The 22200-nt window shown below is 41.4% G+C and overlaps 1 protein-coding gene across 2 annotated transcripts in view; it reads left to right on the forward strand.

Annotated features, from left to right (window-relative positions):
* GRIK1 (glutamate ionotropic receptor kainate type subunit 1) overlaps positions 1-22200 on the forward strand; it is a gene marked incomplete at both ends in the record, with an annotated part of 166081 nt that overhangs the window by 54926 nt on the left and 88955 nt on the right. The gene's annotated exons all lie outside the window — the stretch shown is intronic.

A 22200-nucleotide genomic window follows, 5' to 3' on the forward strand; every position in this document is an offset into this window, starting at 1 on the left:
AGTTTTATTCTGTTCACGTGGCTTGCACAAACTTGGTTTTGGCCTTACATACTGTAAGAGCGGATGAGACTTTACCCTCTTATATTTCAGCTGTCCTTCCAGCTCTGCCTGAAATGATCTTTCCACGATTTTAGGATGTGTCCACGTTCAGGTGTGGAGACCCCTCCACACAAAGCTTGCTCCCTGTTGCACATTGCACTTGTCACTGCTGATATGTTCCAGTAAATATTAATCAAGGGTTAAACTGATTTAGGGGAGAGATTTTATTTATAATTTTGTCATTTATACTGGTAGTCTACTGACAGTCTGGTGGTGTAAGTGGTGTTTACTGGATTGCTGCCTTCTTGGGACAGGGATGTCTGTGTGTTTGAAGAATGTCTGGAAAATGGAAGAGGGTATCAGACTAAAAAAACCTAACCAGGACACTATTAGTTTGCTTGGTTTTAGCCTAGGAACCTCTCTGTGATGAAGAGGACAAAGAGAAATGTTTATAAGAAAACAACCAGCATAACCAGTTATAGTGGAAAGTGCTCAGCAGAATGTCATTACTATTGTGCATTTAGACATTGATGCAAAAAAGTATTACTCAGTTTCACTGTAATTATATATCACAGAGTCTGCACTATGGCTAGAACAAGAAAAAAGCTTCAATTTCCTTCAATTTTTGTTACTAGAATTTTACTGTTTGTTAATATTCCACAGTTTTCTTCAGGTACTTTTCCCATAACTGCAACAGCTGCCTTGACAGGGAGTGAAAAGCAGGCAATGATTATGTGACAGCTTTAGGGTATTTGCAAAAATAAAATATTTTATAGATGCTTTTATGACCTTTGCAGGGAAAGTCTGAAGTCGCAAGAATAAAACCCGCTGTTAAAAGCCTTACCCCTTCCCTGCTTCACAGCAGAAAGCTAGCACCTCCACTCAGCATGCTAAGGCTATGCAGAAAATAGAGCAGCAGCCTCATTGCAGAAAGACATATGCCTGCCACAAGAATATTATGGCCATAGACACAATCTGACAGATTAAAAATGTGGAAGTCTTCACCTAGAAACCTGAAGGATCTCATTCCCCAGATACTTCCAACCAGCTGTTTTGTCTTGTGTTTGTTCCATTGGGGACAGTGCTGGGGGGGAGAGAGGAAGGAGTTTATTTTTGGCTGTTCCCAACCAACTTCTTGTCCCTCACATGGCTGGGAATGGCAGATTTGTTCCATAACCTTCCCAGGGACTTAGATGAGGCTGACCAGCTTGTAGCTACCCAGATCCTCTTTCTTGACCTTCTTGGACACGGCTATGACATTTGCCATCTTCTCATCCACTGCAAACCTTCCCAATCACCATGACATTTAAGGATGACAGAAAGAGGCCTTGCAATAGCATTGTCCAGCTTGCCTGGCACCCTCAGACGCAGCCTATCTGGGCTCATGGATTTACGCATGCCCCATTGGCCTAAGCAATGCCTAACTCCTTCCCTTGCAAAGGGTAATGCTAGACTCCCACATACTCTGCGTAGGCTCAGGAAAGTGGGAGATGAGATGGCGGGTCTTACCACTGAGGCAAAGCAAAGCATCAGGTACCTCAGCTTTTTTCTTGTCCTTTGTCAAAAGGTCTACCCACCAGGGTGCCAGCTAATAAATACCTCTGCAATTTCCCTATATGCAGATGAGGATGCCAACAAGGCATCCTTGTGTTCCCAAATGTTGGCAGAGCTAATTTGAACGTCAAGGAAGCAAAAGTTGCTTTTCCTGGCTGCATTTTCCCTCTTCCCACTGCCCCAAGTCTTGCAGTGCTCTTTGCCAAGGTCTGGTGCAGGAGCCAGGCTGCCAAGGTCACCCCAATGGGCAGTCAGTCAGTGATGTCCACATCACCTCAAAGGAGGGGAGCTGCAGCCAGAAGGACATGTCAGAGAGACCATACAAGGAAAGGGTGGCTACAATTTTTGCAAGGAATATGTGGCAGATTACTGCCTTGGCCTCATCGTGTCTTCTGAAGCTATAATCACACCTGCTTCTGGGGGAATTAGGGAGTATGTTCTATTCCGTTTTCTCCCACCACTTCCAAAGGCAATCTCATATAGATTTACTCGCATCACCTTTAGAAATAGGATGGAGCATCCTGCCACTACGTGGGCCAATAGAATGTGACTAAGTGCAACAGTTCATGAGTTGCCTCTGTGAGACTGCCACGTGCTGCTTGCTGGGTTATCTCAGTATTGCTCTTTTTAAGTGCTTTATAGCTTTTTTTTGTTAATAACTGTCAGGTTTCAAGACATGCGGCTTGTTATGGTGCTTCATCTCATTACAGTACCAAGAGGCAGATCCTTGCTTTCTTTGGGCACTCAGAACTCAGCTTGCCTTTGGGGGAGATTTAGGTGAAAATGTACAAAATTAGATCCAACATGAATTTGTGAAAAATTGAATTTCAAAGCAACGGTTCACGTACGCCTAGCAGAACTCTCTTCTTTTTCTCATCTTCTGTCCAGCCTAAATTCAGAATAGCTAAAAGAAGAGAATTAATTTCTATTTAACAAGCTGACTTTGCGACACTCTGGCATGAGAGCTGCTTTTCCCTACGATAGAAGCTTGTATGACCATATCACCTCTGTGGGGCTGTCAGTTTTTATCTTCATTAGTGACAGAGAGACAGAGTTCATAGCCATCAAAAAGCCTAAAGACATTATCTGTCAGTTATCTCCTACTGAAGGCAGACTTTCTTCATCTTTTCAAGAGGTGGCAATGGTGTTTCTGGACCACACTGGCACATTATTATCTTGCTCACAAGAGCAGGCAACATTGCAGAAGGAACTGTAACCTTCACTATATTTGCGTATTTCCATACATCCTTTCCATTTATGTTCTCAGTCAGTTTGAGCTTTCTGGAACCTTAACTTTGAAGAAAGTTTAGCCTGTGGTTTGGAATGATTTTTTTGAAGTTTGAATAAAACATTAATTCCCTCTCCTTTCTGGATGGAATTCCTACTTATTTCACACATTTTTTTATTGATTTCAGAACTGTTTCTCAGAAGTTTCTCCTGTCTGGCATTCTCTAGAAGAACCAAATGGAAGACATGGTGAAAAATGTTAGCAAAGTCCCACTCCAAATATTTCAATTGAGATTACAGTTAGAATCCATCCACTAAATCCTGCCCCATGATAATTTGTCCTAGAAAATGCATGGTATATTTATGGTATGTGCCATTATGCAAACTTGTGTATATGTATCTTACAATCTTTTTATCAGTACCATGGTATTTGCATTAAATTTCATGGCAGCTACAACCTTCTCTGGAAAAATAAAAAGTCACCCAATTTGAAAGCAAAGACAGGACGAAGTTTCAGAATGGAAGCTCAGTAGGAAATAAAATTCTTATTTTCATAAGTTAATTATTCCATAAAGCTGGGCCCTGGTCATTACGAGTAGTTTGCAGACGTCAGTAAAGGAGATCTGTCAGAAAATACAAGGTGATTTTGACCAGAGAACCTGTTTCTACATCTGAATGAATGCTGCATCACTTAGTGTAGGGAATATCTCCGCTCCTCAGTGTTTGTTAGGAAGCATTCTCTTGCTACCTTAGTAACTCACTGCATACTGACTCACATGAATGATTAAGAATGTAATAATTTACATTTTTAAAAATCACCTTTTATTTTTCTCCAAGAGAATTAACAGCCCTTACAAGCTTTTCCAGCTACACAGTGGCTCCATAGTGCAGGGAAACAAAACATTAGCTCCATATTTCAGTTTCCTGACTCCTTTGCGTATTAAACAGTGCTGCTCTGAAGGAGGTGCAGACTGTCTCTCCTATGCAGAAAGAAGACATGGGCATTTCCAGGTGAACAACATGGTCCCAGCTGCAGGCACTAAGCCTGGTTGGCCCATAAGATTGGGTGGGAAGTCTGCAACCATCTAAGGTTACAAATACAGCCTGCCATGAAATATCCTTTACCTACTGCCAAAACCAACCAAACACAAAGGACGTATCAATGAGTAGAAGAACTGGGAATAGCCCTGGTCCAATGAGTCATGACCAAGAAATCTGAACGTTGTCATTTTTTGAACCGCCATCTGGTCATAATTTTGGGGGCGGTGATAAATGTTCTGTGTCAGACGTTCTTGACAAAACCTTTCTTTGTGAAACTTTATGACAAAACTGGCATCAGTAGGAGCATTTACTAGGGGAGGGGGGAAGACTCAGGCTGGAAGCCCTGCTCCATCTGCCTAAGACACTGGAGCCTTACTCTACTGGTGAATGAGAGTCTCTGGGCTACTGGGCATGCTAAGTGTTTTTCTACCCCCGACCTTCCCCAGTGCTATCATCCATTAAAATCTCTGTCAAACTGATGTTTTTTTCACAGGCACACAGGAACATTTTTCACTAAGACTGGCTTTAACTGGCATGTCAGAGGAGTACACCAGGTTCACAGGCTTTGTGCTGCCTCAGTGTCTGTGTGGCTGCCAGGGTAGAATTAGGCACTCTTTCTTGCAGCAGATATGTAACTTCCAGTTCGAGACGGAAAAATTTCCGCACTAAAATCGTTAGGAACCTGTCCAGAACTCACAATTGCGGCCATGACCTTCTGGAACAAAGAGGAAGAAACCACACAATTTTCTAAGCAGCTGAAGGGAGAGATAGCATACTAAGATAGTAATAGATAGTAAAAATTATTTGCAGATTTTTATGTATAAAACTCTCAGCTTTATTAGTTCATCAACTGTTCCACAACATACCAAAGTCTGACTGCAACATCTCAGTTTAGCTGCTCACACCCACGTGCCCACTGCTTCCAGAGGGCACACTGCTTTAGCAATGGCTCACTGTAAGCAGAAATTTGGAATTAATCTAAATAACCTCTTCACCCTAATACACATGATATTTATATATAAGCTGTCTCAAGCCCATGGAGAAGAGTGGAAATTAAGCCTTATAAAACCCCTGATATTTTGCCTCCTCTAACATCATTCTTTTTTTTTTTTTTTTTTTTTACTTAATGGTAGCCCTATTTGCTTTTTGTAAGTCTACTATTTTTAAAAAAATTATATAATACATATACACCATGCTTCATAAATCCAGTGCTGGAACATGAAAATAGTTTTTATAACAACATTAAGGAAGATCTATCTTTCTTGTGTTTACCAAAGGCATCACACTGACATTTTTAGGTGATGAACCATAAGTTTGCCAGTGCAGCAAACCCCAGGGAAATGATGATAACAATAAAGCACATATTTAAAGAAAGTTTTTTTAAGATTTTTAAAGCTGTGTTCTGCAAAGATATACAGTAATCATATAATTACTTTTTAACTTTGGGTTTTTTGAGAGAACTTCAACTCAGGCTCCAATTTCATGGAAGCAATTTGCCAGAGACAGATTACTCTGGGAACATTTTATAGCACATAGCCATCTTTTTGTGGAATAATCAGGTAGGCAGAGGTCTACATATCAAAAAATGCCCTTGCATCTATTTGCTATAAATTGTACCTGTAATTATTTTCAGGCACAGAATTGGAAGCTAATTCTGAAAATTGGGGCCTTAATATCCGGAATAATATAGCAAACGGGCTTGGGTAATTTGCAAGTTGTGAAGTATCATAAAATCTAAGGCATTTCCTATATCCATCTGGCATATTAGTTAATATGGGCCAACTTAGTCAGGGTGTAAAAGCAATTTCAACACTAAAGAGGCAATGGGGCTTTTTGCTATTTGTATCAAAGCCACACCAAGTCCCTTAAGCCTGCTTTTCTCTGGCACTGGATATCCGTAGCATTTAGCTATTGTAATAATGGATGACATGCATAAACATTATTGAAGGTTAGTTCCTGCTTTGTGCCTAAAACGGTTCCCTTGAGAGCACATACAGCTTCAGTTTCACCATTACTCTTGTCAGTCAGTCATATATGGTGGGATTTCAGATACACTGGCTTATTAACAACAGAGAAAACTCTGTACATATGCAGACAGTACCAGGACAGACAGCTACCCAGCAATTTTAAGGAGTTTAATTATAATGAGTTTCAGTCATCAATATTTACGTGCAACTGTAGGCCCTTCAGTGGAACAAAAACTGGTGTGTATTGGCAATGCTTTAAATACATAATGGGGAATTAACCATGAACAGACATGAACTAGCTGTGAATAGTTTTATGTAGGATAGGAGGATAAGACCTTGGAAGGCTTCTCGAACACATACAATAGTCTGAGCTCAGGCAGGCTGTCTGCAGTATACAGATGCACCATCGGAGCGGATCCAGGACAGTTTGTTGCTATAAAAGCTTAGTTTAGCAACAGCATGATTTTTATCTCACCATTTCATGGCATAGCAAGGCAAGCCTGCCTTATGCACGCAGCTGCATGCACAGTTGATCTGTATCTCAGCCCCATCCTTATAGAAACAAAACCCAGTGACTCTAATTCCACATACAGAGCTGCTTGCTTTCTCTCCTCCAAGAGCAGTGCCTCAACTCACCTCAAATACTCATAACCTTGTCATTTGCTGTCTTGTCTAGCAGGTTACTTTCCCCACTCCCAGGAAGCTAATGCCTCCCTGCCCTCCTCCCCATGCTCAGGAAGGAGGGCAAGGAGGCATCAGTGTGGTGATGCTCAAACCTGCATCAAAGCACACCCAGGGCAAGGGCTCATATGGCTCCTGATCACCCGTCACAAGCTGAAAAGAAGCATTTGGTCAAATAGTGAGAATATCCACACCTAGGCCATGAATTACTTGCAGTTAAGTACTTTACAGTGTAGTATTTAAAGGGCCTGGCATTACAAGGCAGCACTGTCCATCTTGGATCGCTACATTGTCGTTGTTATCTCTCCTGAAACAGAAGCAACTGTTAAGTCTTGGGTGTTATGCTATTTGATACAATTTTCTGTAACCTGTATGACTGTGCAGAACAACAAAAAAAGGGTCTCCTGAGAAAAGATAATATGCTACAGGCAAATATCAACTTCTCTTCCAGGAGGTGTTATAGTGAATTACCTGCCACAGGCAGGAGCTAGGAAATCCAAAGATTTTTTCTTCCCTATGCTGTGATGGTGGCAACATCCAGTTAGATGCAAAGCTCACAAGTTTTCTCCAAAAATACAATGCAAATGGCTGGAACAGACCAATATGGAGGTCAATAGTTGAATCTGTAAATGGAAATGAGCCACTGCAGTTCTGCCTACTTTCCTACACTCTTTCTGATATTATAAACAGGAATACCAGCCTTTGTGAAAATCAAAAGCTAGCCACAATGCAAAAGAAAAAGATGGAATAAATAAAATACATAAAATACGTATTCCCTTTTCAGAACCAAACTGTGCATTGAGATAGGTCCTCGAAGAATACATTTGCAAGTAACAAATCTGCCGAAACTATTCTGTTCTTTCTGTTTACTCCTTGCTACCAGTCATGGGGAGGAGGTGATGGATACTGCGGGGAACTGCAGAGCCAGATTCACAGCACAGACCAGCCAAAGTTTGGTATAAATATTCTCATATTAAGAGATCAATCAAATCAGCACTGTATTTGCTCTGAACCACCAAAGCAGTGCAGAGGGATGTGTATGCGTGCAAAAATGGGAGAAGAACCTATGCAATACACTGGAAGGGAACATTACCTATATTATTTCAGCTAAAGGCCACTTTCCCAAACTGTGCTGGGAAACTTTCCCAAACTTCTGTTCCAGAAAAGCTATCCAGCTGTTCATAGGACAATAGGATAATTCAGGCTGGAAGGGACCTCGGGAGCTCTCCAGTCCAACCTCCTGCCGAAAGCAAGGCCAGCTCTGGGACCAGATCAGGCTGCGCAGGGCTTTCTCTAGGCAGGTCTTGAAAACCTTCAAGGATGGAGGAGGGATGCCTCTCTCACTGATACACGGTACTAGCCCACAGGCAAGAGTGGTAGCTGTGGCCATTGTGTCCCCGCAGCCACCACAGGACAGCTAAGCACTGGGCCACTTAGGTCCACCAGATACGAGCCGGGTCTTCATCCACCTGCCCCAAACCTTGTGGAACCTCATCTCTCTGACACATGGGCTGAGGAGCTGATGCAAGGTGCCAGCAGGACTGTGGCAGGATTCGCCATCTTTTTGCGTGAGGGTTATTTGGATTGGATGCCATCATCCCAGGTAGAAAGAATGCAAAGCCTTGACCAACTGATTTCCAGTTTGTTTCAAATGCTCCTCTCAAACATGCTGCTGGATGTTGAATAAGCAACTAGCAAATCCTGGAACACTTAAGAATACATGGGTTTATATTTATAGCAGAGTCTGAAATGTAGGTCGTCTCCTCGTAAGTGAGACTGAGTTTTCTCTCCTTTTCTGCCCAGTTTGCTGGAGAAGAATGCAAAAACAATCGTAGGAGAATTTCTGAATGCTGCTTTGCAGCAAGTTTTAACTTCAATATAATCCTCATCATACCTACAGGTTTCATGAGCATGATCTATTCACCATTCACGAAACTGCTCTATTCACTGCTGAAAACATCCTCCCATAGAGCAAAGCTTGTCCTCCTGCGTGTCCTCATATGTACTGGAGCTCGAAAGTGACTTTTAATGTTTAAAAATAAGAAGAAAATAGAAGTATCAGACTTTGTGTCTACCTTAGCAAAGCCTGTTGAAGACTTGCCAGATTCCCGCACGCTGTTAACTTCTCCCACCATGCTTAATACAGTATTGTCTAAGGCCTTTTTCTGTGACTTTTTAACAAAAGTCCTTCTCCCACCTCTCATCTATAAACCTTGAATGATTTTAGCCCTTTTATGGAATAAATACTCTAAGATAGTTATCATAGGACAGCAGTGGCAATCAACCACTACTACCTATTAAAATCTGCTAAACAGGAAAGGCCTCCTGCTGCCCTCATCCCACCCACAGATCCTCGCAGGAAGGGACAAGGGGAGCTTGGCATGCAGTGCACTGTGTCTGTAAGCCATTTCAGCACAAGGGAAATTTTGCGCAAGGTGCACTATTTTGGATGTGGAAATTTTGCAATTAATTATCACCAGGTCTGAATAACGCAAAGGGATCTCTTTCATAACACAAATCCCCACATTAAGAAAAACTTTCTTTCTTTAAAAAAAGTCTTTAATCAAGAAACCCCAGTTGCTTCTAGCAGATGATTTAGATACAAGAAACCATCTCCAACACATGCATGATTCAAATACTCTTTTCAATGAAAGTCTTTTGATGAAATAAGGGAATTAAACATCAAAACCAACGTCTACCAATTGCAAAAGGCAGTCCTTGGTGTGACAGCTGGTCAGCTGAGGAGCAGAGAGCTGACAGCTCTATTACTCAGTTCATTATCCAAATGTTTTAGAACATGAAATAATTTTATTAAAACAGTGATGTCAAAGAGTTATTAAGAAAACCAGCAGAAAATGGTCCTTAAAAGAGAAAAAGAAAACACCAAAAATGTGTTTACCAGTTTGGATGGAGCCACACAGCCACTAGCCGAGCTTTGCCAGCAGCCCACAGGAGCAAAAAGCATCACCCAGGCACAGTGGTGAACTGCTGAATACTTTTCGTAGATGTCTTCTCAGGCATCATCCTGTGAGCAGAAACCTGGCTATCCACAGGTTTCTGAAACCCGGTTATCTAATGAAACCTGGTTATCTGCAGCCACGCAGCAAATTTCTCTCAAAGCCCTCCTTTCCCTCACTCCCCACTTCGATATCCTCTGCTCCGGCAGGGCTCCCCAGCGGGCTGGGCTGGGCTGGGCCCACGCTCCTGGCGCTCAGGTCTGCCTGCCCTGCCTGCCCTGCCTGCCCTGCCTGGCCCTGCCCGCTGCTAGGCTGCTGCTTTTCTCTCCCCACCGGCTGCGCCTGACAAAATTCACAGGAGAGGAATTATCTCTGAGAAAGCTGCTGTTTATTTGCGAGAACAGATGGAAATGACTGACAGATGGACAGAGGCCTGGTTCAAGTCTTCTTGTCCTCAGAGAGAAGCTAAAAAGTCTTGGTTTCATGTGGCATGTGCAAAGGATATAACGGCAAATGGTATGCTGGTGGAACCGGCACAGTTGTGTGAATTTATATCCGACAGGGCATATTGCTCACACCTATTTCCTGCACCTTGTTACAGCATGTATTGCATTAGGTGCTGGGCAGACAGGGGGTTAAAGCGGCACCAGCAGAGCTCTCCCCGGGTAAGGGCCGAGGATGACTGCACTTCTTCATCCTTTACCCGGTGCTAACACTTGCAGTATTCTGTGTCCTGTGCATTTCTGAAAGCTTTCACGTGATGCTGGCAGCAGCAAAACCAGATGAAGGGGCAGGAAAAATGGATGCAGAGTGATCTATCAGCAAGATGGTCACAGTTTGGCAGTCAGCCCCACAGACTGGTTTCTCCCTTTTTTCATCTGTGAGCAGTCTGCAGTTGCCCCATCACCAAGAGCTTAGTTTTGTTTGTTTATTTGTTTATTTTAAATTGCAGTAAATTGCATGGAGTTGTATCTCAATTTGTAAAGGTTTTTGTGTACCCTTTTAAACCCCAACTGTGCTACACTCCCCTGCCCTCCAAGACATAGCCCATTTTCACCACACTGGCTGAGGAGCTTTTCAGACCCTTACGCTGCCAGCAGATGGGAAGCTTTACAAGTCTCTCTGGAAAGGAGAGAGTCTGTGGGTGCAGCAGGAGCAGGCGGTGCCCTGCCGCCTGCTTCCCCAGCTGCAGGCTTGCGTCCTGCAAAAGGGGCTCCGGCCCCTGGGAAGGAGGCTGAACAGCCCCTGGGGCACATGGTGGCCATTGCCCCGTGGTGAGCTGGCAGACCCTTCGTGTGTTTTCCTCACTCCTGCCATGCAGTATTTGCAGGGGAAGCTCCCAGGGACATTTCCAACTGCAATGACCTCTCTAGCTCTTAAGACTGAGGAGTGAGAAATCAGGCACAGAGGAAGACTTCTGCCAGAAATGCCATTAAGTTACTTTTCCAGGCTCTTGAGTGACCTTTCTTCACTATTTGCAGAGGAAGCGTGAACCAGCTCTGCTTAGGAAGAGCACGCTGTGCAGGATGCCACCCTCTGAGCCGAGCAGATGTGCATGCACTGGGAGAGGGAAGCACGACAGGCAAGAAAAGGAGGGTGGGAAAGGCATTTTAATTAAAACCTCAAAACAAGGGGTCAGGGAAATCTGCCTGCATGACTTTGGAGAAACACATAAAGACATATTTGTGCCCCACGGTGCAGTACAGTTCAGCACGCAGAGCCTGCGCTAATGCCACAAAGCCAGGTGCTGGGATCGGGTGCGGCAGAGCTGTGTTGGTGGGGTGCTGCTGAGCAGGCATGCATGCTGGTGTGCGTGTGCTGCGGCCAGGAGCCAGAGAGCCAGAGCTGGTATGCTGCCCAGCTCCTGGCCACCTCTGCAGAGCAGCAAACAGACCAAAAATCTAACAGAGCTAAGGAAGCAGACCTTTATGGTGTTTCTCAGTTTCATACCTCCATAAAATGGAGTTAATCCAGACCTATCTGCAGTCTTTGTTTTGTTGTGGTTTGTTTTTTTTTCTAGTGCAGATAATATAATTTCATGTGCTAAGGGTAGAAAACAATCTCACTAATAGGACATCAAAGCAAACCCAGGCCATGCTGTGTTTTAAATAAAAACCAAAACAGTAGTTTCTCCATGTCATTTTCTTCTTTGCTGTGTGTCTGCATCAGTAATATTCAAAAGGTGGGAAACCTGGAAGACCCTTTTTTGGCAAATAACCATAATGCTTCTGTAATGTTAAATTATACATATGGAAAATATGAGACCCTCAAGGAGACTGAGCCCCTGCCTGCATTCCCAGCAGTGTTGTTACCCTGCAGTCACCGAATCCATGCAAAGGTGCCATACTCCTTAAAAGCACCCTATGGTTTGCCTTGGTGTAAACCTACTTCCTTAGTGCTTTACTTGAGTTTGCTTTTTAAAGATCCTAATGGTGACTGTAAATTTCTGTCAAAGCAGCTGCCTTCCTTAGTGAAATGTGTTCCTATTTTGTAGAAGGGCCCTTTGATCATTGAGGCATCAAGAGAACATGCACAATCAAAAATAAAAAAAAATTACTTGTAATACTAAAAGCTTTGCTATAATTTAAACATGGAAAAAACCAACCAAGCAAATGTCCAGCCTCTTGTGCATTTTCTTCCAGACAGCAGTGACCCAAAACTAAGACTCTGGGCAAAGTGTAGAGAGTAAATTGAATTTCACACACGTGTCAAAGAGGACTGTCTCCAGTCAAACCTATCACCATGTTTTCAGATGTATTTGCAACCGTTCTTGTTCAGTTATCGTCTTTATGTGAGATACCTATAGTACAGTAACTCCAAAACTCTTCTTGCCTCTTTCTGGTTCTCTTTTTCTATTTAGAATGAAGTAATTGTTTTCTTTATCAATACCCTTCCTGATCTCAAGTCTACAGTCAGTGCTCTGCAAAGTATTGTCTCCTGCAGTGAGACTGTAGTTAAGTCTAACTTTCTGAGCGCTCAGTTTTTAAGGTAGATTGTTATCTCTGTTGAACTGGGAACCTCGTCAGGCACTTGTAATAGTCCTTTACAAAGATTTTCTCAGGCACAGACCTGAAAAAAATGACAAAACTGTCCTTCTTGTATCTAGAAAAAAAAGTGGCTGATTTTACACGCACATATAACTTCCAAGGTTTGGAGACCCACGCTGTGCATCCATCTGCATAAAATCTCTTCTACCAAGATGAGAATATTTTAGCTCTGTAACACCTACCATGCAAAGAAGTATGCACTGGCTTAGTTTTAACTTTAGTCCCATTGAGCTCAGTAGGAACAGTCATGTGCATAAGTTTAGACATACAAGTCTTAGCATAATGACTGACAAAGAAAACATTTCTTCAGAAACCACGTATGAAATTTTTACTCATTTAGATGTCAATAACAAAACCTCCATGAGCCAAGACTTCAGCCTTGACTGCTGTGTAAAGTGTGATTCAGTCTTATTCTGCAGGTAATTTATAAATAAGTCATCTGTCTTGTCTCACTAAGAATTAAATCTGATAACATGAAAAGAGTATCCCACTGTTTTTCAGATAGTTCTCACATCTCTCCCTTTTCACTGAAAAAAAAAGAAAAAATGAATTAACTTGTGTTTGCATTGCTTTTGTGCAAAAACTTGATTTTTAATTTTGAATTTGATCAATGTCATCGTAGAGAAATTTAGGTAAAATTCCTGTCACCATTTCCTAAATTCATTTGGCTTTATGTAGGGCATATGGAAAGATTCCTTCCAAAACAAAAACATAATGAAATTAATTTTTACATGTTTTTGTAAAAAATTCACAATCTCCACACTAAAATATTTACAAACATTACATGGGGCTTTCAGAGAAAGAGATTAATTTCTAATTTTTTTTAATTGCCAGAAAATGCCTTAAACAAGGAAGCTGTTCATTCATAGGATGCACATGGAAGAGTTAAAAAAGATCACTGCTGAAATACAGCATTTGCCACATTAGGCAAGGAGAAATAGGTTTTCTCACATCCTGAAGAGATGGACATGATTAAACGTGTGGACTCCACACACAGCTTTCAAGAGGAGGCATTTGCAGTAATAAGAACTCCTCTTAGGCAGCACAAGTGTGATCCATTTACACCCAAAAATGAGAAAGAGGGATTGTGCAGCCTTGTCCTTCTGAGGAGAAGACTCCTGAGGACACCTTGTCCCCTGACGTGCTGCCTCCTCCTTGCTCATTGCTCTAGAGGGAAAGCCATCCAAGTGTCGCAGCGGGGACCCCAGCTGGCCTACAGCTAATGCAGTGAGTTGCAGTGCTCCTCCTTTTCCCTTTTCCCTTTTCCCTTTTCCCTTTTCCTTTTTCCCTTTTCCCTTTTCCCTTTTTTTCTTTTCCTTTTTCCTTTTTCCTTTGTTTCATTTTTTCCTTTTCCTTTTCCTTTTCCTTTTCCTTTTCCTTTTCCTCTTCCTCTTCCTTTTCCTTTTCATAGAATCATAGAATGGTTTGGGTTGGAAGAGACCTTTAAAAGTCATCGAGTCCAGCCCCCTGCAATGAGCAGGGACATTTTCAACTAGATCAATTTCCAGGTCTGTTCATCAAGTGTGTGGAGGGACTCTCTGCCAAATAAGGATAAATTTTTATTTGGGGGTATTGGTGGATGAAAAACTGAGTATGAGGCGGTAATGTGTGCTTGCAGACCAGAAAGCTAGCTGTGTTCTGGGTTGCATCAAAAGAAACGTGGCCAGCAGGTCAAGGGAGGTGATTCTGCCCTTCTACTCCACTCTCATGCAACTCCATCTGGAGTACCATGTCCAACTCTGGGGCCTCCAGCATAAGAAAGACACAAACCTGCTCGAGGGAGCCAGAGGAGAGCCACAAAGATGATCAGGGGGCTGGAGCACCTCCTCTATCAGGACAGGCTGAGAGAGCTGGGGTTGTTTAGTGTGGAGAAGAGAAGGCTCCAGGGAGACCTTACTTCAACCTTCCCGTACTTAAAGGGGGCCTACAGAAAAGATGGGAAGGGACTCTTTATCAGAGAGTCTAGTGACAGGGTGAGGGATAGTGGTTTTAAACTGAAATACGGTAGATTTAGATTAGATATTAGGAAGAAATTCTTTACTGTGAGGGTGGTGAGACACTGGAACAGGTTGCCCAGGGAAGTCATGGATGCCCCCACCCTGGAAGAGTTCAGCGCAAGGTTGGATGAGGCTTTGAGCGACCTGATCTAGTAGAAGATATCCCTGGCCATGGCAGGGGGGTTGGAACTAGAGGATCTTTGAGGTCCCTTCCAACCCAAGCCATTCTGTGATTCTTTGATTCTATGATTTCTTGCTGCCAAGAGCAGGGCTCGCTGCACTGGGGCCAAGCACACCATACGCCTCTGGTGACGTCAAGGCACATGCACCAACAAGCACAGTGGCGTCAGGTGCTTCGTGTGTCTTCTGCGTATGGGTGACAAGAAAGCTGTTAGGTTGGAGCTGGTGTCCTGAAATACGAGGCTGCAAAACTCCCTGTTAAGGGAAGGGAGTGTCCCCACTAAGGAGCAAAAGTGCTGCTGCTTTCGTTCTGGGTCTGCCCCAAGTGGCTGGAGCGGGTGTCCTGTGGAAGGGCAACGCGTGGTGTCAAGCAGGCTGCAGGGCTGGCCTCTGCTGCTCCAAGTCAAAACAGGGTTGCTCTCTGGTAGCAATGCACAAAGTTGGGCTTTAGATACCATGGCAGCCAGAGGGATCTGTCATTGTTTTTCTTGATCTAAAAAGATAGGGCCATGGTGTGAATTTGTACCCTGCTATGAGTGTGTTGTCATTCTGGTCTGTATTGCTTCTCTAAAACTCTTAATGCTATTTGCTTTTTTGACTTTTGCTGCATGCTGCACCAATGTTTTCAGGGAAATATTGACAGTATCTTTGAGGCACCCTTTCTGAATAGCAAGAGTTAATGTAATTAGCTTAATTTTTAAGTTAATCGTTAAATATGTATAACTCAGGTTATTTTCATCAACCATTTTATAAATTCCATATTGTAATTTATCCTTGCACTTGATCTTCCAGGTAGTGAATTTGCTAGTAATTCTCAAAATCAGTCCCAAGCACCTTTTCCGAAAAACCAGTACAACAATGAACAATGTTTGCTACCTCTGAGTCCTCTGGTAATGATTCCTACACTAACGAGAAACTGCATATTTCGTTAGCAGTTCAGCTAGTTTGCTTTTCTGCTGTTCCCGCACACCCCCCCCCAACTTCTTGAATACATGCCATCTGGGCTCATTTGCTATTTAAAAAGTGTCTAGTTACCACAGAAGAAGATTTTAAAGATATACACACCTTTGAAAAGATCTAAATTGTGCTCTAATAAGCTAACCAGATAACACTTGAAAAAAATAAGCCAAATATTAAGGAAACAGGAATTTCTCAGTCAGAAAAATTTTGATGAACCTTTTCTTTTTCATTGTCTTCTATATTCTCCTGCTTTTCATTTTTGCAAATTCTCACACATTGAATGAAATGTAGCAAGGACCAACAGCAATTTCTTACATTAGTAAGCTTATTCAGCTTACTGCTGAAGCTTTATTGAATAAAAATGAATTCTAAATGCCTAATAATACATTTTTACTGTCTTTTCTAGAATTCAAACCTTCAGTCTGCCTCCACTCACAAAATAATGTATACAACAAAAATTTAGCCACAATAGAGAAAAACCATCTGTCAGAGTTCATGAAGGACAAATTTAAGAAATAATTTCTTGGCACACTAAACCGCATGTTGAAATCCTGTCAAGATCAACTGGTATTATTTTTGGCAGGATTAACCATATGAAGGCAGAGATTAAAAAGTAGAATATCCCATGATTATGGACAATGCATGTGCTATCTGAAAGAATAAGCAATACAACTGAATTCCTGACATGGCAATTTTGTGCATTGTGCCCTTCATACAGCAAACAATCTGAAGAGGAGAAATGATTAAAAAAAAATAATTTTTGTGAAAGAAGAATTATAACCATGGCTTTATATCTTCTTTTCATTCCGCATCTATGCTCAGATACCAATTTGTAGCTCAACTCTACTTCTAGGCAAGTCAAAAGTCAGAACTCTGGTATGAATGGGAAGAAGAAGATTCAGATTTTTCATACCCACATCCCACCCCAAACTTCTTGTCTGTGTTTGGGGTTTGGTTGATTTTAGGGAGCTGGATTTTGGGTCCAGCATTTCTGATTTGCATAAATTTTTAATAACATTCTGGAGACTAGTGTGATTATGGTTTATGTATTCAGCAAAATGATCTGAGAAAGGTATCTTTTTATTTTAATGGAATAATTCATTATACACTCACTATTTATACACAATTGACGCTTCAGTTATACAAATTTCCAGTATTATTTCCTGAGACTCCCTTTTTCTTGATGCGCATTGAAAGTCAGTGGCTAGCCCTAGAATTACAAGTTACTTTTCCAGGACCAGGACTGAGCAGAGCATTTAAAGAGATGCCTCCAAACTCCCCAGAAGTAATGCTTCTGCCAGTGACTGTCCAGGAGGTGCCGTAATATAATAACTTGCATTTCTTTTAATTGATAATTAATACCATAAAACTATAGGCTGTATTTTAACTGTCTGAAACAATTTAATATTTCAAAGATTGTATTTGCTACAGTGAATATAAAGTTAAAGGTGTGTCCCAGGAAATACTCCATATTTTGTGAAAGGGAAATGTAATCATCATTAGGGAGGAAAGAAAAATCAAAATGAAGGTTTACAAGATATCCACACACTGAAAAGCATGACATTTCACATGCAATGTCTGCAAACTATTTTAACTTTTTTTCTTAAAAATGCTTAGTGTTTGCTCTCCTCTCAAACTCATTCAGCTAATTTCTATTTAACTCATTTAAATTACACGATTTCTGTTAGGGTTTCACTGAGCATTCAACCTATATTTTACACCTGCTTTAGCCAGACATACCTGCACCGCCTAGAAGAAATGTAGTATACCCAGAAGACATGTATAATTAGTATCAAGTCAGCAGAGGGGACATCCTAGTTCTGAGTCTGTCAAATCTCAGAGCCTCTATTGGTACATGGACTCAGATTGCAGCAGTGGCTCTAGTGAGGGGAATTGCAGTTCTCTGCAATGGGCTAGTGCCAGTCCTGCACAGGGCTCAAGCTAACTCACTCACCCCTGAGGAAAAATAACATTTTCAGAATGTTTCTAGGCTAGTAAGGAGTGCCAGTCTTCTCTTTTCAGGATGGGTTTTATAAGAAAAAGTGTCACTGGCACAAACAACGTGATTTAGATGCAAAGTTCTGCAAGCTTCGTGATTGTTATTTGGTCAAGATTACGCAGTGCAGGAGTCTGAGTTTCTATGTTGCACTATCTCCCAGTGCCACCAGTGCACCACAACCACTAACAGGTTCCTCGAATACAAGTAGGGAACAGCTGGATTTCCGCCCCCTCCCCCCCCATGCATTAAAGGACTAGTTAACATGCACAATTGTCCACATTACCTTTTGGACATTTGGAGAGCCTGCACTAATAGAGTCCTGGAGGTGTAACCCACTCCTTCACAGAGCTCCTAGAAACCAGAACAGAATAGCCAGCTACCTGACAAATCTGAAGAGCACCATCAGCCATCCAGTTTTCAAAAAATAATGAAATAATCATTGCTTCAGTTGCCCTCAGTCTTTTCCAAGCCAGCTGGCACTGTGCTATAGGGAAATTACACATTCATTTTGATTATTTACTCTCATCTGCACTCTGTATTCCCCATCCTCCCCCTGGATTTAACAATCATTACTGTTAATAAGGGCCAGGCCAGTGAGTGCTGAGGGGCCAATCCAAAGGCCAAAAAAAGTTAATGGAAGACCTTTACATTTTGTATCAAAATCACACTTTTGCACTCAGACAACTTCAGTGAAAGCTATGCTTTCAACTCCCATGTCATCCAGCAGGAGATGTGCACGTGCATCTGCAGATGTTTTATGGGAGCGTATGGCTGCAAAACACTGCTTAGTGGAGTTTATCAACATGGGGAGATAATATTACAATGCACAGGGAAGGTTAGTGGCAGCTGCATACCTCAGATTAAGTCACTACCAAATTTGATGGTCACAATTCTGAATCCACAGGTTCCTACAATCAGCAGTTCATTGATGACCAATGATACAGATAGACAGAAAAGTGGAGACTTTAAAAGCTTCTTAAGGGGCTGGATGCCCAGTTCTCGCTAATTTTAATGGGCACTAGACATACAAAACCTGTTGCCAAGGGAAATAGATGGGGAGGCCTTAAAGATTGCAGACATAACACTTAAATAAGTAAAAAATCAAATACAAAAATTCAGCAATTTTATTCTCACATCTGATTTTACAGCAATGGCTGATTGTTCTGGAAACTGGTTAAACAATATGTATGGTGAGAGAAAACTGTGGCAAAAGCCCACAGTTTAGATCCTGCAAGAGATAAATGAAATGTACTCAGCGGATGATCCTTAGCTGAACACAAGCTGCAGGGTAAAACATAAGCTTCAATCAACTCTTGCAAATAATTTGAGCCCAATGCCATAAGTGCCTTAAATTAAATCCCTCTCAACAGGAACCAATCTAAATCATTAAACATATGTCATGTAGAGAGCTATAATCACTAGAAGTGTCATCTACACAGCATTTCATTTACATAGAGAATGTATTGCGGTTGTTAATTTGACCATTTTTCAATGTTCAGTATCTCACAGAAAACATATATAGTTAGAAGCAATGCTTGTTTTGTCACCAAGCAAAAATCACATGTGCACATAATTCTGTTACCCAGTTTGTTGTGACATATATAACCGTGACAGAAAGCTTTCCTGCCACATAAGAGCATCCTCCCTCTTGTTCGAGATTTCCGGTATGATTCATGACTGCCTTTAGAATTTCATAAAGTTTCGGCCCAGGCAGGATCATTAGAGGATCCACACCTATCTGCCGTCAAAAACAAGCAGCAGAATTTCATCCCTTTACCTCAAAACTGAGCCCATTAACTTTTGCATGACTGTAGCACGTCTTTCAGAAAGGCACTCAGGGCTGATTTGAATAAATGACAACCTGTCAAGGAATAACATTCTGGCTTACGGTGTTAAAGTTATCTCTGTTTTTTAAAATCATACAGCACCCTGTCAAGTGTCACATCCTTGGGAAAAAAAACCAACCCTCTCTCTGTCTCTGTGACTCATATCATTAGAAACTTTCACTAATCTGGGGGGACCCAGGTCTTTGGAGGCTTGTCCATCCCCAGGTGGCATGCACGTTGGCGATGTTCCAGGTTTGCATGTTAGGGAAAATAATAACTAGAGACATCTCTATGATCGCTGTGCTTCCTGCCCCGAGTGCATCTTTTAATACAATAATCAACAAGCCCGGTTCACTTGTTATCTTTAGTGTATGTTGGAAGTAAGACAGCTGGGACAGTGACTAGAGGTAGCCTGAGAAACTTCAGTGATACTGAGCTCAGAGTCATGCCCAGCAGGCACCAGCATTTTGTAGGCACAAAATAACTAAGCAAAACATAAAGGTGAGAGAGGGTGTGTTTACACAGTAAACCCGAGAAGCCACTTTGCCACATCTGCACCACTCGGCAAGTGTTTAAAGAGCAGGTTTTCACTGTAATAGCTTGTTTCTTGAGTTACTGAAACCAATATGATAATACTAAAGAATGTGCATATGGGGTTAAATATGAATTTTGTTGAATAAAGAGGAAAAAGTTTTGTTCACATCAGGGGGACAAGAATCACATACTCTGAGAGATATGGTCTATTTCTTCCTACAAGTGCCTGCCTGAATCTGAAGAGTTTATCTGATATTCTGCAGGACAAGGATGCCTCACTTCAGAAGCCCCGTTAGTCAGCCCCTGTTTTACACCCTGCTTTCCTCGAGCTCTGCCTCATTCCCCTCGGAAGGCCTTCTTAAGTGACATTGGGCATCTGAAAACCTTAGTCCAATATTTCTTTTAGGGCTGCAATTCATGCTTAACAAGAAGGGGTGAAGTCATTCAGGTGGTTTTGTTCCTCCAGTTTCAACAGCCACAAAACGCAACAGATTCAGCAACCTGAAACAATCTCCATCCTCTTGTTATGGTAATCCACTCTGAGGTTTTCAAATGTGTCTACATGAGGAGCTCAGTTCAAGCTCTGTTTGATTTTCAGGGGAAGACTAAATTTGGTGTCACTTTGAAACAGACTTAATATATAGCTTCCAAAAAACGTAATCCTGTTCAAATGTAGAAATGTCAAGAAAATTCAAAGTAACACAATGTATAGGAAGTCTTACATGCAGAAAGGAAAAGTAAGTCACTGAGCAAGGAAAATAAATCTTGTCTCTCCTAAGCTGAATTTTTAATTTTATTTTGAAACTTAAGTTTTTCTCTCCTAATTGATGGTAACACATTGAAATTATGGCTATGTAATGGGTTTCAAGCCATACTTTATGCACTGTACTAATTATAAGTAATTACAGTTTTCTCTTCATGGCAAGGTTATTTTATGGACTTTTGATTGAAATTTCTGACAATGGAGCTATGAGTCTAAAAAAAGCCCCACATAATAGCTATACATAGTAGCCTCGGCTTTTATATTTTAAAAATCTGAAGAATGATTTAGTAACTCAGATATTCACCTCCTAGAGCCCAGAGATGTTGTATTCAGTTTTTCAGAGAATTACCTTTTTCTTTCTTTTATTTTTTTCTTATTCATTTAATATTAGGCCACAGTTTTAACCCATTTGTAAAATTTTCTATAACCAAATTTTCCTGTCCTTTTTTAAAAAAAAAAAAAAATACAAACCTAACTTTTCTATCAATACCTATGATAATTAAAACTAATAACTATAAGAAATAAGTGTAGTATCTATAAAAACTAACATCTCCAACCAGCATTAATAATTCCTGATGAAGCTGTTCCCACTGAAGCTGTTTGAGTGTTTTAGCCATGACGAGATGGAGAATTTAATGCTATACCACATCCTATAAGAATTTTTCTTGCAAAATTTGGGCTTGATCCATGGCTCAGAGAAGTCAACGGAAAGACTTGGGCTTCAATCACATTGATAGCCTATAGCAGGTAAGGCTAGATCAGGGAGGGAAAAAAAAGGGAAGAAAACTGTCCTGCAGAGACAGAATGTTGGATGAAACAACCAAAGAGATCTAAAATCTAAAAGTAACACAATCAGTGCAGCACAATTTTAAGCGTGCATTGTGGAAGCGTCCACAACTGCTAACACACTCATTGCACATAACAAGCAAATCTTTTCAAGAATGTAAAATTTGCATGCATATCACATCTTTGTACAGGAAACGGATAATGGCCAGCGCGCTTAGCACATCTTGATGTTGTTTCGGCCAAATCACTGCTACTGAAGTCTTTTTTAACACAAGAATAGACTACCTAGGCTTTGTGGTAAAAATCCAAGGATCATCGTGTACAGTCATGCTACCATAATTTCATTTGCAACCAAATATAAACTAGGATACATTTTGAATTTTCACTTAACACTTGCTGATAAGCAGGGATATATGCACATTTGAGGGGTTTTGTTTGTTTTTAGGAATTTTACGAGTCTTTCACAGACCCCATTCAGACAAATCACATCTGTTCCATGTAGCTCTTGGAACACAGAAAAAAGTGCTATATCTGCAAAAACGCTCTGGAGAAGAAACAAAGAAGAAAAACAGATGTAGCTACTATAGGCTTTTCTACTCAGTTTTATACTGAATTCATCCCTGTGAATCAGGTAGTAAGTCC

This window comes from Platalea leucorodia, assembly GCF_965183815.1.
Source record: "Platalea leucorodia genome assembly, chromosome: 2".
NCBI classification, from domain to species: Eukaryota; Metazoa; Chordata; class Aves; order Pelecaniformes; family Threskiornithidae; genus Platalea; species Platalea leucorodia.